At 38.9% G+C, this 24,148-nt stretch overlaps 1 long non-coding RNA gene across 1 annotated transcript; it reads left to right on the top strand.

Moving 5' to 3' along the window:
* Positions 1 to 1,328: 1,328 nt before the first annotated feature.
* Positions 1,329 to 21,988, top strand: LOC138446215 (uncharacterized). The gene is made up of 3 exons (XR_011259232.1): positions 1,329 to 1,524; positions 21,086 to 21,217; positions 21,692 to 21,988. It is a non-coding gene; the product is annotated as an uncharacterized lncRNA (long non-coding RNA).
* The last annotated feature ends 2,160 nt before the right edge of the window (positions 21,989 to 24,148 follow it).

Below are 24,148 nucleotides of genomic sequence, written 5' to 3' on the forward strand. Positions count from 1 at the left end.
TCCATACATGACTACTGGAAAAACCATAGCCTTGACTAGATGGACCTTAGTTGGCAAAGTAATGTCTCTGCTTTTGAATATACTGTCTAGGTTGCTCATAACTTCTTCCAAGGAGTAAGCGTCTTTTAATTTCATGGCTGCAATCACCATCTGCAGTGATTTTGGAGCCAAAAAAAAAAATAAAGTCTGACACTGTTTCCACTGTTTCCCCATCTATTTCCCATGAAGTGATGGGACCGAATGCCATGATCTTTGTTTTCTGAATGTTGAGCTTTAAGCCAACTTTTTCACTCTCCTCTTTCACTTTCATCAAGAGGCTTTTGAGTTCCTCTTCACTTTCTGCCATAAGGGTGGTGTCATCTGCATATCTGAGGTGATTGATATTTCTCCTGGCAATCTTGATTCCAGCTTGTGTTTCTTCCAGTCCAGCGTTTCTCATGATGCACTCTGCATAGAAGTTAAATAAGCAGGGTGACAGTATACAGCCTTGACGTACTCCTTTTCCTATTTGGAACCAGTCTGTTGTTCCATATCCAGTTCTAACTGTTGCTTTCTGGCCTGCATACAGATTTCTCAAGAGGCAGGTCAGGTGGTCTGGTATTCCCATCTCTCTCAGAATTTTCCACAGTTGATTGTGATCCACACAGTCAAAGGCTTTGTCATAGTCAATAAAGCAGAAATAGATGTTTTTCTGGAACTCTCTTGCTTTTTCCATGATCCAGCGGATGTTGGCAATTTGATCTCTGGTTCCTCTGCCTTTTCTAAAACCAGCTTGAACATCAGGAAGTTCACGGTTCACGTATTGCTGAAGCCTGGCTTGGAGAATTTTGAGCATTACTTTACTAGCATGTGAGATGAGTGCAATTGTGCGGTAGTTTGAGCATTCTTTGGCATTGCCTTTCTTAGGGATTGGAATGAAAACTGACCTTTTCCAGTCCTGTGGCCACTGCTGAGTTTTCCAAATTTGTTGGCATATTGAGTGCAGCACTTTCACAGCATCTTTCAGGATTTGAAACAGCTCAACTGGAATTCCATCACCTCCACTAGCTTTGTTTGTAATTATGTTACTTAGGTGATATTTTATGCCCTTTTTTCCCCTACTTGGCTTTCATGGATAGAGAAGGGAAATTAAAATCTCCTATTTGTAAGTGTTTCTGTTTATCTTTGTATCTTTTACAATTTCTCCTTTATGAAGTGTTGCTTCCATGTTGATTGATATTATTATGTGCAATTTTTAAAGCATTGCATGGAATCTCCATTTATTCTTTTTAGCCTCAGAGCAAATTACCTTAAAAACTAGTGCCTTAAAACAACCATTATTTGTTTAGTTCTCCATTCTGTGGGTCAGTTGGTTGATTCTTGTCTGGGCCAGTTCAGCTGATGCTGCTGGGGGTCTCTTCTGCAACAAGCTGATGGATTGAGTGGCAGCTGAAGCAGCCCACACACCACAAGGAGAGAGTCACCTCTGCTTGCTGCAACTAGAGAAAGCCTGCATACAATAATGAAGATTCAGAGCAGCCAAAGGTAAATAAGTAATAAGAAAATCTACTTGTTGACTATGTCAGCCTTACCCGGTAAAGTTCATGCCTTATTTGAGGTATTTTTCTTAACTAAAAATGATTATCCACCTGTACCAGTTTAAAAAATTTCTGTCTTTTTATCTCTAATTCTGTGTGTGTATGTGTGTGTGTGTGTGTGTGTGTCTGTGTTGTTATTCTCCAAACAAACATTCATTCTGGGCAATAACATCTTTTTTTCTAATAAGTTGCTCACCCCTGTGGCTTTGTTTTGGTCGGATTATATTTAGGCCACAGTTCAGATCTGCTCATTATTCTGGAGGCAGAAACTAGAAATTGGCTCCTTAGCATACTATTAAATAAAATAAGCTTTTCTTCTTTTGAATAATTGTTCTTTCAATAATACAAAACATGAATGCACAATAAGGAGAAGAGAAAAAAGAAAGCTTGAAAAGTGCTGGATAAAAATCCAATCTTTTGTTTGTTATGTTTGGTGGTGGAAACTGATTATATAACTTGCTATCATTTGTTTCAAACAAACTATAAAAAGGAACAAAACAATGGGGATTTAAACATGGGAGGTCGATCTCTATCAGGGGAGCCTAGAAAAGAAAGTTAGTGTCATGGAGGTTGTATTTTGTTTATCAAGTGGTGAAAGGGGAAAAAAGGGGCAGGATAGGGGTGGAGGTGAAGGGAATTTTCATTAGATTTTCCAGGTGTTTCTCAGACTAAACTGAGGTGTACTGGGAACGATCTTTTGTTCCAGGATCAAGCTTCTTCATATTGATACTATTTGTCTTGTATTTTTAAGTGGTTCTCAACTGCAACATCAAACTTTTGGAGGCCAGGATCCCTTTGGATAAAAGTGGCAGAGCCCACCTGACTAGAAATACTTCCGTGATATTTGGCCTCCGTGAATATGTTAGCAAATTATCTGTAAGCAGCAATCCAATAGGTTTTCCAGAGGCACATCCACTCCTCCCCACATTTCCTCTCTTGTTCCTGAAGAGTCACTGGGGTATGTTTCATTTACTTATTTTCACACTGTATTCCAGATTCTGTCTGTGGATGGACAGGGCATCAATGACTCACGTATTAAAATGTGTTATGAGGCATGGTTGCAAAATGAAAAAAAATAATTTAGATGAATGAATATCCCTTTAATAGGTATACATCCAAAAATACTATCTGGCCTAATTTTTCTTCCGTCTTCGCAAAGTTTCTCCTTTGTGAGTATGGTTTCAAGATCTCTCTCTCTACAACATGTGCATATGGTGGCCTCTCTTTCATCCTGAGAAAGATGATCTCACAGAACAGAGTAATATCTCTGGGACTGTGCCGCTGGGCAGGGCCAACTCTTAACAGAACTTTGGTTTGAGATGATCCACTTTTCATCACAACCAGCTGTTCTCCTGCATGCTGTGACTACAAGTAAGTACTCCATGCTTTTTAAAAAAATTTTTTTGCTTGCAGAGTTTTGGATCGCAGCCATTCTGACTGGTGTGAAGTGGTACCTCATTGTGGTTTTGATTTGCATTTCTCTAATAATGAGTGATGTTGAGCATCTTCTCATGTGTTTGTTAGCCATCCGTATGTCTTCTTTGGAGAAATGTCTATTTAGTTCTTTGGCCCATTTTTTGATTGGGTCGTTTATTTTTCTGGAATTGAGCTGCATAAGTTGCTTGTATATTTTTGAGATTAGTTGTTTGTCAGTTGCTTCATTTGCTATTATTTTCTCCCATTCAGAAGGCTGTCTTTTATGGGGAGGGAGGTGGGAGGGGGGGTTCATGTTTGGGGAAGCATGTAAGAATTAAAGATATTAAAATTTAAAAAATAAAAAGTTAAAAAAATTTTTTTTATTTTTACTTTATTTTAGTTTACAATACTGTATTGGTTTTGCCATACATTGACATGAATCCACCATGGGTGTATACAAGTTCCCAATCCTGAATCCCCCTCCCACCTCCCACCCCACATCATCTCTCTGGATCATCCCCATGCACCAGCCCCAGGCATCCTATATCCTGTATCGAACATAGACTGGCACTTCGTTTCTTACATGATAGCATACATGTTTCAATGCCATTCTCCCAAATCATCCCACCCTCTCCCTCTCCCTCAAAGTCCAAAAGTCCGTTCTATACATCTGTGTCTCTTTTGCTGTCTCACATACAGGGTCATCATTACCATCTTTCTAAAGTCCGTATATATGTGTCAGTATACTGTATTGGTGTTTTTCTTTCTGGCTTACTTCACTCTGTATAATCGGCTCCAGTTTCATCCACCTCATTAGAACTGATTCAAATGTATTCTTTTTAATGGCTGAGTAATATTCCATTGTGTATATGTACCACAGCTTTCATATCCATTCATCTGCTGATGGACATCTAGGTTGCTTCCATGTCCTGGCTATTATAAACAGTGCTGCAATGAACATTGGGGTACATGTGTCTCTTTCAATTCTGGTTTCCTCGGGGTATATGCCCAGCAGTGGGATTGCTGGGTCATAAGGCAGCTATATTTGCAATTTTTAAAGGACTCTCCACAGTTTTGCATAGTGGCTGTACTAGTTTGCATTCCCACCAACAGTGTAAGAGGGTTCCCTTTTCTCCAGATCCTCTCCAGCATTTACTGCTTGCAGACTTGGATCGCAGCCATTCTGACTGGTGTGAAATGGTACCTCATTGTGGTCTTGATTTGCATTTCTCTGATAATGAGTGATGTTGAGTATCTTTTCATGTGTTTGTTAGCCATCCATCTGTCTTCTTTGAAGAAATGTCTGTTTAGTTCTTTGGCCCATTTTTTGATTGGGTCGTTTATTTTTCTGGAGTTGAGCTGCATAAGTTGCTTGTATATTTTTGAGATTAGTTGTTTGTCAGTTGTTTCATTTGCTATTGTTTTCTCCCATTCAGAAGGCTGTCTTTTCACCTTGCTTATAGTTTCCTTTGTTGTGCAGAAGCTTTTAATTTTAATTAGATCCCATTTGTTTATTTTTGCTTTTATTTCCAGAATTCTGGGAGGTGGATCATAGAGGACCCTGCTGTGATTTTTGTCGCAGAGTGTTTTGCCTATGTTCTCCTCTAGGAGTTTTATAGTTTCTGGTCTTACGTTTAGATCTTTAATCCATTTTGAGTTTATTTTTGTGTGTAGTGTTAGAAAGTGATCTAGTTTCATTCTTTTACAAGTGGTTGACCAGTTTTCCCAGCACCACTTGTTAAAGAGATTATCTTTACTCCATTGTATATTTTTGCCTCCTTTGTCGAAGATAAGGTGTCCATAGGTGTGTGGATTTATCTCTGGGCTTTCTATTTTGTTCCATTGATCTGTATTTCTGACTTTGTGCCAGTACCATACTGTCTTAATGACTGTGGCTTTGTAGTAGAGCCTGAAGTCAGGCAAGTTGATTCCTCCAGTTCCTTTCTTTTTTCTCAAGATTGCTTTGGCTATTCGAGGTTTTTTGTATTTCCATACAAATCTTGAAATTATTTGTTCTAGTTCTGTGAAAAATACTGCTGGTAGCATGATTGTGCTCTTTCTTCTAGTTTAATAAATACTCATAAACTCAGTATGTTGTGATACTTAAAAGAATGGAATTTGCAGTCAGAATGCCTGGGCTTGAATTGTTCTGCCATTTCCTGACTGTGTGACCTGAACAAGTTACTTACCTGGTCTAAGTCTCTGTATCTTAATCTTGAAATGAAAATGACATGTCACCTATTTCATGACATTGGTAACAATAGATCAATGAGATTAGGGAACTAGCATTCTGCTGGACAGGTAGTTAAAGCTCTATTAATGTTAATTATTGTCAGAAATTAATGTGTGGATCACAAGAAACTGGAAAGTTCTTAAAGAGAGAGGAATGCCAGACCACTTTAACTGTCTCCTGAGAAACCTGTATGCAGGTCAAGAAGCAACAGTTAGAACTGGACAGGAAACATCAGACTGGTTCCAAGTTGGGAAAGGAGTCCTTCAAGTCTGTATATTGTCACCCTGTTTATTTAAATTCTATGCTGAGTACATCATGCGAAATGCCAGGCTCGATGAATCACAAGCTGGAATCAAGACTGCCCTGAGAAATAACAGCCTCAGATATGCAGATGATACTACCCTAATAGTAGAAAGTGAAGAGGAACTAAAGAGCCTCTTGATGAAAGTGAAAGAGGAGAGTGAAAACCTGGCTTAAAATGCAGCAATCCAAAAACTAAGATCATGGCATCCAGTCCCATCACTTCATGGCAAATAGATAGGGAAAAATGGAAACAATGGCAGATTTTATTTCCTTGGCTTCTAAAATCACTGTGGACGGTGACTGCAGCTGTAAAATTAAAAGACTCCTTGGAAGAAAAGCTATGACAAACCTAGACAGTGTATTGAAAAGTAGAGACATTGTTTTGCTGAGAAAGGTCTTTCTAGTCAAAGCTATGGTTTTCCCAGTAGTCATGTATGGATGTGAGAGTTGGACCATTAAGGAGGTTCAGCACCCAAGGATTGATGCTTTTGATCCTTGGTGCTGGAGAAGACTCTTCAGAGTCTCTTGGATTGCAAGGAAATCAAACCAGTTAATCCTAAAGGAAAGCAACTCTGAATTCATTGGAGGGAGTGATGCTGAAGCTCCAGTACTTTGGGCAACTGATGTGAAGAGCCAGCTCACTGGAAAAGACATTAATCCTGAGAAAGATTGAAGGCAGGAGGAGAAGGGGGAGACAGAGAATGTGATGGTTGGATGGCATCACCGACTCAAAGGACACTGAGTTTGAACAAGCTCTGGGAGATAATGAAGGACAGGGAAACCTGGCATGCTGTAGTTCATGGGGTTGCAAAGCATCAGACATGACTTAGCAGCTGAACAACAGCAACAAGATATACACTCAATAACAATATATGATGGAAGTAGACAATTAAATGATTGTTTTTTAAGAAAAGGCTTTACATACAATCTAAACTCATGCTGAGTATTGAAGCCTAAGTACCCTTTCAAAAGCATCCCTTTTTCTTCCTTACTAAAGTCTACTCTCCAGAGTGTTATATACACACCTAGATTGGTATGTGTTTTTTGAAAAACATCTTTATAGAATTACTTACCTTTAAAACACTGTCTTTAGTTATGTTGTAAGAAACTTCATACTCAGAGGCATTACAGAATAGTGGGTAGAGATAGTTTTGCGGTAGAAGGATCTTTCTAGAATTCCTGGAATGATATCTATCTATCTATCTATCTATGGTGGTGGTGGTAGTTTAGTCACTAAGTCATGTCTGACTCTTGTGACCCCATGGACTATGGTCCACCAGGCTCTTCTGTCCATGGGATTTCCCAGGCAAGAATACTAGAGTAGACTGCATTTCTTTCTCCATTATCTATATCTATATCTATATATTATACATATATACATACATGCATATATACATTATATTAATATATAACATAAATAATGTATAAAATATATCATATATAAATATATAATATATCAGCATATATGGAGTGTGGTTAGTTAGCCCCAGTCATATAGGAAGAATGGCTTCCACTTAGAAGTTGGTAAGCTAATTCTTCACTTTTGTTGAACTAGAGCTAGGCTCTCTTTGAAATGCATTGATTGCTCCTTCTGCTGAGGGGGTCTTTGTCTTGAGGCCATGTTAAGGGATAATAGGGCTTTTTTTTTCACAGGGGTCATAGGTTTTAATAGCAGGAAGTGACTTAGGGTCTGTTATTATGAGGAGTGCACGAATTTGTTCACAAATGCTCGGGCATAGCTGTGTTGTCTCTTTTACTTCGGAGGGAAAAGAAAATTGAGATCAATAGGCAATTGTGCAAGATGGTATTTAGAACATGTACTGATGTTTGTTTTAAAATTATTGATTAAAATTATTTGATATAGTTATTTTCTACATAGAAACAGCTCATAAAAACTGGAAGATTTTTAAATATGAAGTCAGGGGACCTAACATTATACCATAAGCTGAATATTCCAATTAAATTCAGGTTGAATTTTGGATGTTATTTCTCACTGGGGAACACTGGCAGGCTGTATTGGTATCCGTCAGCTTAGACATCTGTGTAAGTCGCTTTGTAGGACTGAGCACAGATGCTTTCATTCATACATGGCTGGATACTATAATAGACACTTGCTAGGCATATAAAAGAATTCTGCTGTGTGTACTTTCTTTTCTTTTAAGGATATTAGAAAAGAATACCAACTTAACATCCCAGAACACATTACTGATTTCTGCATAGTCTTATGACAAGCAGTTTCGAAAGACAGAGAGTTCTGCTTGGCTTGGGTAAGCAAAATTAGCCATGAAATGAGCCTGAATCATGAAATGAGAATACACTTCTCCTACCCTAGAAGAACCACATCTATCAATGGGCAGCGTCTAGAAGATAACTGAAACTAGAGTCACATTCCAGCTCCTAGTTTGGGTGTTTTTGTTTTTTTTTTTTTTTGAATACTTGAATACTGTACTTGCTTCCTGGTATAGGAATCTCTAGCCCTCCCCATAAATACTGGAAAACTGCAAATATGAATTTGCTAAGAAGATAACACATGGAGGAACAGTAGGAGGAGTCCAGCTCTTTGGATTTCTGCTCATTATTTCTGTGAGGCAAACTTCATGATTCTGAATACACTCATTGATTTTTCTGTTGAGTCCTGAAAGTTAGTCATCTTGCATCCTGATTCTTTCAACACCCATGCAATCTATGAAATCTGTACCATCTCCTGTTGCCACTGACTTTGTTCAAGCCCTCATCATTTCTTAGACTATAGTGGCAATTGTCTAACATCTCCTTGAATTTATCTTCAGACTTTTCAAATTTATGCCTTACCATTTTAAACAGACGTGTTTATACACAAGTTGACCAAATCACCATACTACTTAAAAGTCATCAAGCATACTCCACCACATACTGAAAGTCAAAGTGAAAGGGTTAGTCCCTCAGTCGTGTCTAATGCTTTTTGACCCCATGGACAGTAGCCTGCCAGGTTCCTCTATCCATGGGTTGCTCCAGGCAAGAATACTGGAGTGGGTAGCCTTTCTCTTCTCCAGGGTATTTTCCCAGAGATCAAACCTGTGTCTCCTGTATTGGCTAGCAGATTCTTTATCACTGAGCCACCAGGAAAGCCCACTATTACTCAGCCAAAAAAAAAGAAGGAAATAATGGCCATTTGCAGCAACATGGATAGATCTAGAGATCGTCATATTAAGAGAAGCCCACATCTACTGAATATTTTGTTTAATATTTTAATATTTTGTTTAATATTCCCTTTATAATTCCTTTCTCTTGGCTTCCACAAATTAAAGTACTATCTATCTCCCTCTTACTATCTGTATTTCAGTTATACAAAACTGACAGAAATCCTTGTGACACAATTGTGCAACCAAAAAAATTTTTTTTACCCCAAAGATCTATAGATAAAGTCCTACTGGAGAATAGTGCAGATATTTTAATCAAGAGATGATTATTGACCTCCTGAGTGCTACACTAGGGACCGTGACAAATACAAATAATATGGGGTGACCATTAGTCCTGGTTTGTCTGGGACAGCCACGGTTTATGTCTGAAATCCCAAAATAATTGTGAATATTCTTTTTTCACTCTCAGCTTAGGTGGTAAATTAGGAATATCCTCACAGAATAAAAGGCACAGATCTTGCTGTTATGAAGGTGCCACTTGGAAAGGCACAGCAGAACAGACTAGAGAGTAATGTAAGATCTGATACACTCAGGCACTTAATTTCCTAATAGAGCCTAAAGTGTTATACTCACAAGGGACAGACAGGGAGCTGATGTCATTAGGAAAGGGTTTAAATGGGAAGGATCTGAAGGCTGGATAGACCAAGAGGGAGGACTGACTTCCAAGTGAGGGAGGAAGAGGAAAACATCATAGAGGTGGGAATATGGGTAACAATTTTGTGTCCCACTAAGGAAACCAACTTGAGTGAAATGGGGAAAATGGTTTGTTGGATAAGGTGTGCCTTTTGATGGAAAAGTGTAGACTCTGCCTGAACTAGAGAAACTCTTGTGGCCTCCAGTATGTTGTTATTTGTTGCTTAGTTGCCAGGTCGTGTCTGACTCTTTGGCAACCCCATGGACTATAGTCTGCCAGGCTCCTCTGTCCATGGAATTTCCCAGGCAAAAATACTGGAGTGGGGTGCCATTTCCTTCTCCAGGGGATCTCCTGGATCCAGAGATTAAACCTAAGACTCCTGCATTGACAGGTGGATTCTTTACCACTGAGTCACCAGGGAAGCCTTGGCATTCAGTACATAGGAATGAGAAAACATGGCAACAATAATGATTTTGGAAAACTGGCCCCCAAATGGACACTTTTCCTGTGCGGGGGAAAAATTGCTGGGATCCTGAGTTCAGGCCAGAAATTCTCCCATTCCAGAGCCTCAGTCGAGGGAATCCCATTGAAGGGGAAATCTATAAGCAATGCTCAACGTGGGCTTCTATCACCCCATGGGACACATTTACATGGCCCAGGTTGATGGTACCCTTATCATGGACAGGAAATCATTTCCTGAAGGAAATAATTTTGCATAATATGACATGCCTCTTCTGGGCATGAAACCTATAGGGTTATTAACACATTTTTAATGAGAGGGAGAACAGAAGTAAAAATACAGTCATGTATACCATAGAGCTGACTGCTATGTTCTATAATGCACTACAGAATATCAGTTTATTTCCTTGCCTTGACTGTATTTTGCACACTTATCACACACATGGCAAATGCTTCTTTTATTCTTCTAGCTCCCATTGCAAATTCTGTGTAGTCAGGGTCTCATTTTAATAATATTTTATCCTCAGTGTTTTGCATAATGTATTCATGAATAAATTAGTGAATATGTAGATGATGCTAGAATTTCTGTTTAGATAATTCATTTTTCACTCAAAGAAGTTAAAAGGTCCTCAAAAAATGAAAAAAGAACCAAAAAAAAAAAAAAGAGCCAGAGAAAGAAGTGCAGTGTGTTCCTGAGGGCTAAGCATAATCAAGAAACATGGATGGCTTCCCTGTTTAATGCAGGCTGCTGTGGTTTTGATATTAACTTGAGTGTATATGATATTATCATTTATGGTTGATAATCATAAGACATCTTTCCTCTCAACTAAAGATGCATAATGGTCCTTGCTTAGATGTTAATGTATTTTACTCTTTCTGCTTTTTCTTTTACTCTTTCTTATAATATTAGTTTCTAATACTACCTAAATTAGCAATCAATAAATATTAACATTTAGATACATTAGGTAGGAAGTTAGGCATGACAAATGAGGGGTGGCCTAGCCAAAAGGATGCAAGCTGATCTCTAAACCCTACCTCAGACATGCCTAGGAGAGCTCACAGATAGGCTAGAAAAATAACCACAGAGACTTTTAAACTCCTGCACATATGCCCTGGGCACACAGTGGATACAGACTAGCCACAGGGGTTTCCTCAAGTAACCATAGGCAGCCAGGAGCCCATTAAGGGTTCATAAATATTCTATATATATATACATCTGATTATAACAGATTGAATTATGGGAATACATGCACAATAGAGCCTGTTGTTATATAACCTGCAACTGTCAATCAGTCTTTAGCGTATACCCATTTGCATTCCCTTTCTTGATTGTTGTCTATTTTGCCCAGGGTACAACCAAAAGGAGGTGACGGGAAGTATAAGAGGGGGGAACCAAGAGGGATCATTATAATGACTCTTTTGTGGTCAGTCTGCTCCCATGTCTTAGGAGTGTCTGTTTAATAAAAGACCTGTCTGCTTGAGCTATAACTGAGCTGTAACCTGCCTGTTGTTTAGTCTGCAGTTCTAAATTTTTTTTTAAGATTTTTTTGATGTGGACCATTTTGAAAGTCTTTATGGAGTTTGTTATCATATTGTTTCTGTTTTCTGTCTTGGCTCTTTGGCCACAAGGTATGTGGGGTCTTAGCTCCCCGACCAGGGATTGAACCTGCAAGTCCTACATTGAGAGGTGAATTCTTAACCCCTGGACCACCAGGGAAGTCCCCCTGTAGTTTGAAATTTTTATTGTTATCAGACAAGAACCGAGGGAGAGAAATAGACCAACCTGACAGATATACAATTTGTCTTTTATGGCACAACCTTAATGCCTTCTATTGCTAATTAGAGCAGTAAGATCACAGATAGTTGTGTTGCTGCTGCTGCTGCTAAGTCACGTCAGTTGTGTCCGACTCTGTGTGACCCCATAGATGGCAGCCCATCAGGCTCCTGTCCCTGGAATTCCCCAGGCAAGAATACTGGAGTGGGTTGCCATTTCCTTCTCTAGTGCATGAAAGTGAAAAATGAAAGTGAAGTCACTCAGTTGTGTCTGACTTTTCGCGACCCCATGGACTGTAGCCTGCCAGGCTTCTCCATCCATGGGATTTCCCAGGCAAGAACACTGGAGTGGGTTGCCATTGCCTTCTCCATAGTTGTGTCAGGAACCTTAACAGGTGTCAGATGGACCTGGCTTAAATTACTCTATTTTGCTAACTAGTGGTGTGACCATTTATAGGTTCTTTCTTTTCTCCAAGCCTCCATTTTTATTCCTTAAAATAGGGATAGCAGTAGAACATATTCTCACAGGGTTGTCATTATTAAATGATGTATGTATTTAAAAGAATATTTAAGGAGGTGACATCATTAAGATGGTGACATAGGTTACTCCTGATTTTAGTCCCCCTCACAAGGAGATTACACTAGCAACTATCCAGACAAGCCACCACTGCAAAAATCCCAGAACTGAGGGGTAAGGGTGAAATGCCACCCTGGGACACGGGGACCTAGAAGGACTGCAGGAAAAAGGTAAGGGGGGGTGGTCTCACTTTGAGCGCATTGCCCTCCCTCAGGCCAGCACAGTGCCTCATCCAGGGGATCTCTCTGGGTTTATGGCTTCTCCAGTGGGAAAAGAGAGCCCAGGGTGGACACTTAGCTTCCTGGTCCTTGTGGGACACTTCCTGGGAGGCCTGTTCAGGTTTTGCTTCATAGCAGTTGAGGCAGGAAATACAGGGCCGGGCCCAAGGACAGCCTCCTCGTGCATAGGCAGAAGGCAAAGCCACCTCCTTGTTTGGCACTTAATGAGGCCACGACACATGAAGAAGGGCATCAAAAAGAGAAACTCTGTAACTTCTGAACAAGAAACTCTAACCGTGAAAACTGGAGGAGACTCAACAAAAATGCACAGGTTGCTGATGACACTGTACAACCTTTGCTGTGTGGGGCTTGACTAGTAAGGAGAAACTGAAGGGAAAACAGCTCTTACTATGCTGTCGGCTTCAGGAGACAAATGCATAGGACTGGGGATTGAGGCAACCTGGTACAATCCAGGCCACCCTCAGCCATCCCCTCAGTGAATATTCCACCCCCTCAATGAATATTCTACCCCTAATCAAAAGACCCCACCCATTCAAAGGACTAAAGGTAAAAGAAGAATCAAAAAGCTCTGCTGCATGCCCCTTAGTAGGAAGGACACCCACATTCTTTGTGTCCTTTCATGTCTTCCCTAAATAAACTACCTTATTCTTCTCTTTGCTCCTCAGCTTGTGTGTGTGTGTGTGTGTGTGTGTGTGTGTGTGTCTGTCTCTCTCTCTTTGTATTCCTTGCCCAGATTCTTCTGGACAAGTTGAAAAAGAGCTTGGACTTGATAAAGCTTTTCTGGTATCATGATCAGAGGGGGAATATGCAAGACTCAACCACTGGGGACCAGCTAGAGATGGAAAAGGGGGGTGGGGCTTATAGCAATCAGGACTCATATTTTGGTCAGCATTCCTGCTTGCCGTTGTGCCTAAGCAGAGATTCCAGCTCTGCCCCAGTGTTGAGCTGAGCTGGTATGCCCATCAGGTCAGAGAGCTTGGTTGACAATTCTCCTTGATTGAGTCCCCAGTCAAGAGCCAGCCATATCTAATGGTTGAGCTTACATTCTATCCCTGCATAACTAGGGAACCTAAACAGTGACAACAGGAGCCTGAAAGTCCAGCCTATGGTATTGTTTAGTTATGGAGTCCAGGTTACAGTGGTCCCCAGCAGTGGAGCTCAACCAATGGCCCTATTTGATTGCTGAACATAGCCTATGGCCTTGACCAGGCAAGGAACCTAGCCAGTGATTCCCCCAGCCTCCAGTCATGGCTCCATCCAACCAGGGAGCCTTGACTGGCCCTGCCCAACTGCAGAGCACAGTCCGTAGCCCCACCTAACTGTGGGATACAGCTGGAGGCCCCATCTGAACAGAGCACCTAGTCAGTGATCTTGCCTTACAACAGAGCAAAACCAGTGGCCTATCTGATCTCAAAGCAAAGGCTGTGGCCCCACCCAAGTTTGGATCACAGTCTGTTACCCTGTTTGATCAGAGAGCACAGTCTGAGGCTCTGTCTGATGACAAAGCCCTGACCATGCCTGGCCCTGCATGAACAGAGTCCAGCCAGTGGTACCATTCAGTTTGGCAGCAGAACCTAAGACTCCACCTAATCAAGAGCAAATGTGGAGTCCAACCTGTATCCTTATCCAATTCTAGCCCATGGCACTGCCCTGCCAGGAAACACAGTCTGCCATCTCACCCAACAAGAGGCGAATTTGGAATCCACAAGTGGCCCTATAGAACTGACTATAGAACACAACCAGCAGCCCTACCAAATCAGAGAGTCCATCCAGTGGCCCCGCTGGAACATGGAGCCCAACCATCAGGCCCAATCAAGCACGGCACCCAGACAATAGCATTAGATTACACCCTCATCCTCAGAACACAGGCAGTGGCCTCCCCCAACCAGAGACCCTTATATAAAACTACACCTACTTTTGGATGCCACCAGCTGATCCATCCAGTAGGCTAATCTGAGTTGACCAGTGAAGGCAAAGTCTTTCCCTGCTGTAGCAAACCTGTAAAATCAGGAAGAAGAAATTGCTAAAATGCATAGGTCATTGCAAGGATACAAGGATCACAAAGAATCAGGAAAGCATAATACCATCAAAGGAAACTAATAAAGGCCCAATAACTGATCCTAAAGAAATGGAGATCTATGAGATGTCTGAATTCAGAATAGTCCTCTTAAAGAAGTTCAGTAAGAATACACAGACGAGCAACTAAACCAAATTAAGAGAATAATACATGAACAAAACAGGTTCAACAAAGAAATAGAATCCATTAATAAAAAAATCAAATAGAAATACTACAGCTGAAGAAAACAATGACTATACTGAAAAATTCAACTGAGAGGTAAACAGCAGATTCAAACAAGCAGAGGAAAATCAATGAACTTAGGATAGGTCATTTGAAATTTTGATGGTATCATACTTCCTGATTTTAAATTATAATACAAAGCCATAATAATGAAAACGATGTGGTATTGGCAGAAAACTACATACATAGATCAATAGGACGTAACTGAGAATCCAGACACAAACCCATGCTTATATGACGATTTAAAATAAAGGCAAACAATGTACAATGGAGAAAGAGTAATCTCATCAATAATCAGTGTTGGGAAAATGGAACAAACACATGCAAAAAATAAAATTAGACCACACATAACAATTAACTAAAAAATGGTTAAAGATTTAAGACTTGAAATAAAAAAATCCCTAGAGGAAAACGTAAGTATACATTCTTTGACATTAATGTTAGAAATATCTTTCTAGATATCTCTCTTCAGGCAAGTAAACAAAAGCAAATATAAACAAATAAAATTGTATCCAACTAAAAAACATCTGCACAGCAAAGGAAACCAGCAATAAAACAAAAATACAGTTTACTAATGGGAGAAAATATTTGCAAATGATATGTCTGATAAAGAGTTAACATCCAGAATATATTAAGAACTCATATAACACAGCAATAGCAAAGCAACCTGACTAAAAAATGGGTAGAAGAGCTGAATAGACATGTTTTTCCAGTGTGGACATACAGATGGCCACAGGCACATGAAAAGATTTTCATCACTACTTATCAGGGAAATGAAAATTAAAACCACAGTGAGATATCACCTCATACCTGTCAGAATGGCTATTATCAAAAAGACAAGAATTAACAAGTGTTGGTGAGGATGTGGAGAATTGTTGATGGGAATGTAAATTGGTGCAGCCACTATGGAAGACAGAATGGAGATTTCTCAAAAAATTAAAAATATAAATATCATTTGATCTATCCCTCTTCTGTGTATTTATCCATAGAATATTAGAATACAATCCCATAAAGATATATCATCCTTATAGTCTTTGTAGATTTATTTACAATAACCTAGATATGAAAATAGCCTAGGTGCCCTTCAATGGATAGATGAATGAGTAAAAAAGATATGGTATATAAATGTAATGGAATATTACTCAGTCATAAAAAGGATAAAACTTTTGCTATTTGTGGCAATATGGATGAATCTTGAGGGTACTATGTTAAATGAAATAAGTCAGATGGTGAAAGACAAATAGTTTGATTTTACTCATATGCGGGATATAAAAAGCTAATAAACAAAAAAAGCCCCAAAACAAACTAAATTAAACTATAACAAATAGAATAGAATAGAACAGTGCTTACTAGAGGCGAGGGGAGGGCAAATGGGTAAAGAGTAGTCACTATATGGTGAAGGATGAAAAATAAATTTTTGTAAGGCTAGAAACTCTGAAACTCTTAGAGGAAAACATAGGCAGAACACTCTGACATAAATCACAGCAAGATCCTCTCTGACCCCTCTCCTAGAGTAATGGAAATAAAAACAAAAATAAACAAATGGGACCTAATTAAGTTTAAAAACGTTTTCACAGCAAAGGAAATTGTAAACAAGGTGAAAAGGCAATCCTCAGAATGGGAGAAAATAATTACAAACAAAGCAGCTGACAAAGGATTAATCTCTAAAATATACAAGCAGTTCATGAAGTTCAGTATCAGAAAAACAATCCAATCAAAAAAATGGGCAAAGACTTAAACGTTTTTTCTTTTTATTTATTTATTTATTTATTTATTTTTTTAGTTTTTAAATTTTAAAATCTTTAATTCTTACATGCATTCCCAAACATGAACCCCCCTCCCACCTCCCTCCCCATAACATCTTTCTGGGTCATCCCCATGCACCAGCCCCAAGCATGCTGCATCCTGTGTCAGACATAGACTGGCGATTCAATTCACATGATAGTATACATGTTAGAATGTCATTCTCCCAAATCATCCCACCCTCTCCCTCTCCCTCTGAGTCTAAAAGTCCGTTATACACATCTGTGTCTCTTTCCCTGTCTTGCATACAGGGTCGTCATTGCCATCTTCCTAAATTCCATATATATGTGTTAGTATACTGTATTGGTGTTTTTCTTTCTGGCTTACTTCACTCTGTATAATCGGCTCCAGTTTCATCCATCTCATCAGAACTGATTCAAATGAATTCTTTTTAACGGCTGAGTAATACTCCATTGTGTATATGTGCCACAGCTTTCTTATCCATTCATCTGCTGATGGACATCTAGGTTGTTTCCATGTCCTGGCTATTATAAACAGTGCTGCGATGAACATTGGGGTACATGTGTCTCTTTCAATTCTGGTTTCCTCGGTGTGTATGCCCAGCAGTGGGATTGCTGGGTCATAAGGTAGTTCTATTTGCAATTTTTAAAGGAATCTCCACACTGTTCTCCATAGTGGCTGTACTAGTTTGCATTCCCACCAACAGTGTAGGAGGGTTCCCTTTTCTCCACACCCTCTCCAGCAATTATTGCTTGCAGATTTTTGGATCGCAGCCATTCTGACTGGTGTGAAGTGGTACCTCATTGTGGTTTTGATTTGCATTTCTCTAAACGTTTTTTCAAAGAAGACATACAGATGACCAACAAACATGTGAAAAGATGCTCAACATAACTCATTATTAGAGAAATGCAAAACTACAATGAGTTATCACCTGATACCAGTCAGAACGATCATCATTAAAATGTCTACAAACAATATAGGCTAGAGAGGATGTGGAGAAAAGGGAACACTCCTACACTGTTTGTGAGAACGTAAATTAACACAGCCACTATGGAGTTATGACCAACCTAGACAGCATATTAAAAAGCAGAGACATTACTTTACCAACAAAGGTTTGTCTAGTCAAAGCTATGGTTTTTCCAGTAGTCATGTATGGATGTGAGAGTTGGACTATAAAGAAGAATTGATGCTTTTGAATTGTGGTGTTGGAGAAGATTCTTGAGAGTCCCTTGGACTGCAAGGAGATCCAATCAGTCCACCCTAAAGGAAATCAGTCCTGAATATTCATTGGAAGGACTGATGCTGAAGCTGAAACTCCAATATTTTGGCCACCTGATATGAAGAACTGACTCATTTGAAAAGACTCTGATGCTGGAAAAGATTGAAGGCAGGAGGAGAAGGGGATGACAGAGGATGAGATGGTTGGATGCATCACCTACTCAATGGACATGAGTTTGGGTAAACTCTGGGAGTTGGTGATGGAAAGGGAGGCCTGGCGTGCTGCAGTCCATGGGGTCGCAAAGAGTCAGACATGACTGAGAGACTGAACTGAACTGAAATGAACTGAAAATCTAATGATACTTAGCCATAAAAAGAAGCTAAGAATACTGAGTGGAGAAAAGATGAGTCTCTTCAATAAATGGTGTTGGGAAAACTGGATAAATATATGCTAAAGAATGAAACTATATTATATGCTAAAGAAAGATAGTCACTGTCTTATACCACTTATAAAAATGAACTCAAAATGGATTAAAGACTTGAATGTAATTCCTGAAACCATAAAACCTTTGAAAAAAACCAAAGGAAAAGCCTCCTTGATATTAGTTTTGTTAATGAGTTAATGGATATGGCTCTAACATATGTGTTAATTTGCTTCAGTCATGTCTGACTCTGTGCGACCCTATGGACTATAGCCTGCAAGTCTCCTCTGTCCATGGGATTCTCCAGGCAAGAATACTGGAGTGGGTGGCCATTTCCTTCTCCAGGGGATCTTCACAGCCCAGGGATCAAACTCACATCCCTTATGTCTCCTGCATTGGCAAGCAGGTTCTTTACTACTAGCGCCATCTGGGAAGCTCTCTAAAGCACACTCAAAGAAAGCAAATATATACAAATGGGACTACATCAAGCTAAAAAGCTATTGCATGGCAAAAGATACAACTAAGTGAAAGACAGTCTACAGAACGGAAGATCTTTATACATCATATATCTGATAAGGTGTTAATATCCAAAATATAGAAATAACTCATACAACTCTATAATAAAAAAAAAACCCCAAACCCAAAACTTTTAAAAACAGCTGAATAAACATTTTTCCAAAGATATTCAGATGGCTAATAGTTACACAAAAAGGTGGTTAACGTCTGTAATCATTAGGAAATGCAAAACAAAACCACAATGAGATATCACCTCACACCTGTTAGAATGGCTAGAATCAGAAAGATAGGATATACCAAGTGTTGGAGAAAGGAAATCCGTGTGTACTCTTTGTGGGGATATAGACTGGCACAGATACTATGAAGAGTATGGAGTCCCTCAAAAACTTAAAAATAGTATTACGATATGACCTAGCAATCCCACTTCTGGGTATACACTGGAAGGAAATGAAATCACCATGTTGAAGAAATATTGCACCCCCACATTGATTGCAGCATTATTTACAATAGTCAAGACATGGAAGCAAGCTGGGCTTCCCTGGTTGCTAAGACGGTAAAGAATCTGCCTGTCACCGGCAATGCAGGGGACCTGGGTATGATCCCTGGGTTGGGAAAATCCCCTGAAGAAGGAAATGGCAACCCACTCCAGTGTTCTTGCCTGGAAAATCCCATGCTAAGAGGAGTCTGGCGAGCTACAGTCCATGGGGTTGCAAAAATCAGACACAACTGAGTGACTAAGCATGGAAGCAATCTAAGTTGCTTTATATATATAATAGAATATTATTCAACAATAAAAAATGAGATCTTGTAATTTGCAACAACATAGGGAACTATGAGGGTATTTTGCTAAGGGAATTAAGTATGATAGAAAAAGACAAATACTGTATTATCTCACTTATGTGTGGAATGTGGAAAAAAAAAGAACAGAAACAGATATTAGATTGGGGGTTGCCAGGGGTTGGGGTGGGTGTTTAGAGAAATGGGTGAAGATGGTCAAATGGTATAAACTTAAAAGAGGAGTAAGTTCTGGGCTGTAATGAACCCACATATTGACTACAGTTCACAACACCATAATATACACTTGAAAGTTGATAAGAGAGTATATCTTAAAAAGTCTCACCACATACACGCACACACACACATACACAAATGATAACTATCAGAGGTGATGGATGTGTTAACTAACCTTACTGTAGTAATCATTTCACAATATATACATACATCGAATCATCGTTTCGTATACCTTAAACTTACACAACATCGTATGTCAGTTGTATCTCAATAAAGCTTGAAAAAAAGAATCCTGTATAGTACCTGGCATACAGTAAGTCCTCAATCAATGTTAGCTATGGTGTTGATACTATTTATGAAGACAGACTTTTCCAAAAAAATCTCTCTTATCTGTTCTAGAAATGTGGCATTAAAAATGAAGGAAACAATGCAAAAATATACCTTAAGGAAAATAAATGTAAATTCAAGGGTGGGGAAAGGCAGGAAAACTAAGATATGTTCTTAGTTTTCTAAAACATTAATTCTTAGAACTTTTTTCTTCCATTCTGGCTTCCAGTATCTCATGGAGCCAGCATATACTGACTGCATGGAATTAGGACTTCTCTGTCTCATTTGGCAAATGTGGGCAAGTCCTCTAGACCTAGATAGCTGCTTGGCTTACTATAAATGAGAAAAGGGGAAAATGGAATATTTAATACTTACTAAATATGATAGATTTGCTAGAGGTAGATCTGAAAGCCTGAAGCCAAATGTGAGGTCCATATGTTTCACTGGGTCCGAGAGTGAGAAGTACTGTGGTTATGAACTATTTTCTGGGGATTTCAAGTGGCAGAGAGGTACAGTAGGTCATTAGTGGGTCATTTAGCCCAAACAATATACATTAGACTTGCCTCTTTAACTTCATCTTAGGATCTAGGAATCAAGTCTGGACTGAACTTTGAGGTGCATTGAAAGGAAGAAAGTACATCTTCACTGCAGGACATGGACTATAAGCTGGGAGGCATCACTGCAAGTTACACTTGCCTGGGACTTTTCTAAGAAGTTCCATCTTGATCCAAACACACCAGGGTCTTGGATAACAGTGGGGATTTGTGTGCCAAATAACTCATCCAAACTCAGTGAACTTGTGAAATATGCCAATCCTCACTTAGGTCATTTTCATTTCAGCACTAGTACAGAGAGAATACTCCTTTGAAATGTACTGCTTTTGCAGCAGTTTTTACAACATATATTCCATTTCTTGTCATTGTAGCGATTCTATTGGTAAAATTAGAAAAAGAAGCATAGGATCTAATTATTTTACTTTAAAATTATTTAACTCATTCATTCCTCTACCATGATCCACAAATATTTTGAACAATTAATAATCAAAAGAGGTTTTACTTTCTCTCCAGAAGTTATTGTAAAGAATGTGCTGTGCTAAGCTGCTTCAGTCATGTCCAACAATTTGTGACCCTATGGACAGTAGCCTACCAGGCTTCTCTGTCCATGGGATTTTCCAGGTAAGAATACTCGAGTGGATTGCCATGCCCTCCTCCAGAGGATCTTCCTGACCCAGGGATTGAACTTGAGTCTTTTATGCCTCCTGCAATGGCAGGTAGGTTCTTTATCACTAGAGCTGCCTGAGAAGACTATTATAAAGAATATATGGTGTTAACTCAAGGCATACATGTATATGTACGTGTATATGTGTGTATATGTATAGATATGTATGTGTATCCACACAGACACATGACTGTTGAATTTTTGTCAAGCTCTTAAGAAATAGAATTGCTAGGAACTTCTCCCCCCACCCCCCGCCCACTGGAGTTTGGGAAATGTCCTATACTCATCAGTTTTTAGTGTAACTCTCTACTCATACTTGGGTACAAGGAGGATGTTTCTTGGACTTCAATAAAGTCACCATGGCTATGGTTTGTAATAGCAATTCTGTGGACAGAATGAGTTAGTTGCTACTGACACAGTACATATTGAGTTGTATTTTGGTTACCAACTATTTAATTAGATGTTTGAAAACCATGATTTATTTTGATGCAGTTATCCAACTGATTTATTTGCTTTCTATTCCCAGTTTCTTACATCCAGTATACCAATAGAAGAACATCTCACCTGGAGCCAAAGATAACGGAGGACTTGGCAGAGCTGATGGCTTTGACAGTGCATTTACAAGAGAGCTGATCTGGCAACTGATGGTTGGGTTCAGTTCAGCAAATCCATTATTAAAATGTTATTAGCCAATGGTGAATAAATAGGTTGGGAGCTTTCCTCTCCCTCTATCTTATTTTATGTAATCAGCATTGTGTGAAATTTTCCTGTCTTTCTGATCTCACATTAGTGTTTTCAAAGTAAAGTAATCAATGAATCTTCACAACTGAATCGAACTGTATTATTTAATTGGGCTTCTCTGGTGGCTCAGGTGGTAAAGAATCTGCCTGCAGTGCAGGAGACCCAGGTTTTATTCCCAGGTCAGGAAGATCCCCTGGAGAAGGCAATGGTTACCCACTCTAGTATTCTTGCCTGGAGAATTCCAAAAGAGAGAGTTATGGATGTAATTTTGAAAGTTGAGTAGGAAGTCAATGAGCTCAAGCATAAAAGCTTGGTTATTTGGACTTGCCAAATATATGATAAATTCAAACTGAAACAGTTTGGCTCAGGAGAAATAGTGGTAGTAAAACACATAACTTGAGGGATATTGACCAGATAGTTTGCTTCTCAGTAGAGACCTACATCTACCGAGTGATGCATTGTCCTGACACATTTAAACACATGCAATCACAGAGGCTCTAAGTCTTCATAAGACTATGCCAGGCCACGCTAAGCATCTTTTTTTGACAACAGAACAATGCTTCAGGTTGTGGTACAGTACATTTCTCTTTATACATAATATTTCTAACCAAGGAATTTAAATGATTCATATTTGTTTGGCCATCTTTGTAAACTTTTCTAAATCTTGTCTACCTAGTATGAACTTTTCATCCATTACTTAAGTAAGGCTGTCTACTCTCTACTGACTTATTTAAGAGGAACTCTCAAAGGGGAGAACAAATATTTCCCTGCAATATCTCCTTACCAATTCAGTAAACCACACAATGTAAGCGGAAGGAAAAGACAGATTTTATCAAACCACATACCTTGTATCTGATAAACAAATACAAATTTATACACTTATTTATTATGTGCAGCTGACAGAAAAGAAATTGCTCTTCCCACACCAGAAACATTTCAGATATTAATCCTGTACTAATTTTAGGGTATTAGAAAACAGCTTTTTATCATGGTGAGAACAACCACTACTGCTGAATCTACTTTTATTAAAACTTAATAGTTTCACAGGGATAGAATTAAGATACAGACAATATAAAAAGGTTGATATAATCTTCTTATATTCTCTTATGATAACCATGATAGGACCCCAAACAAACGATCGTTTCATTGACTAATTTGACACTGTGGAAATATGTTCACTACCATTCTTTGTATTACTTTTATACCTTTTTATATCATTTGATCATTGTAGTCATCCAAAATTCTAGTTATTGTTATCATCCTTGTTTTAAAGATTGAGAAACGGGGCTTATAAAAGTGAAATGACCTTTCCAAAGTCACCCAGATAGTTCTAGGTGACAGTCTTGGGCCTTGAACCTGCCTTTTAACTGAACTGATGCACTCTTTTCACTGCCTAGTTATGCCTTTCTCTGTCATCATTATTGTCTGTCTCAGCGGACAGTTGAATAAACAATTGTGAAAAATTATACCATCATTGACAAATAGGCACATGCTTTGAATCAGTCCTGTAAGCCTTCTCCATTAAGAAAATTTCTTAATTTTTCCATAAAGAAATCTCATTTTCATTTAGAACCCATCTCAGATCTCCAAGTATATCAAGATAGTTCTGGGAAGAAAACAGAGCTCTTCATCCAAGTCTGTCTGTATTATTTCAGTCATCATGCCTCTGGGTTCATGAAACAATTTTTCAACACTTCTCAACATTTCTCTTTTTATGTAATAGTTCTAACCAGAGCATTTAAATGACTCATGATACTTGTTTGTCTGGCCATTTTTGTGAAGTTTTCTAAATCCTTTCTACCTAGTATGAACTTTTCACCAGTTACTCTAGTAAGGCTGTCTACTCTCTACTGACTTATTTAAGAGGAACTCTCTTAGGGGAGAACAAGTATTTCCCTGAAAGAAGAATCCTTTAATATCTCCTTACCAATTCAGGAAACCACACATAATGTAAGTGGGAGAAAAAGACAGATTTTTATCAAATCTATTTTGCTTCTCAAAGGGCCACTGCAAGAAGTAAAAGGACATGTTTTATTTTTTTATTCTCTATTTCTCTTCCTTTCACCAGTCTCCCCTCATTTACTCACTTGTACAATCTACTTTTTTTCAGAATATGATTTACGGTGGCTGAACATGGCACACAAAATATAGCAAAGTGACTAATAATTGGAAATGAAGAATAAGAGTGTACCAATAGTAGGAAGAGAGGAAAATACTCTATGGATGAAATACTTGAGAGGAA

This window comes from Ovis canadensis, chromosome 9 (genome assembly GCF_042477335.2).
Source record: "Ovis canadensis isolate MfBH-ARS-UI-01 breed Bighorn chromosome 9, ARS-UI_OviCan_v2, whole genome shotgun sequence".
Taxonomy (NCBI): Eukaryota; Metazoa; Chordata; class Mammalia; order Artiodactyla; family Bovidae; genus Ovis; species Ovis canadensis.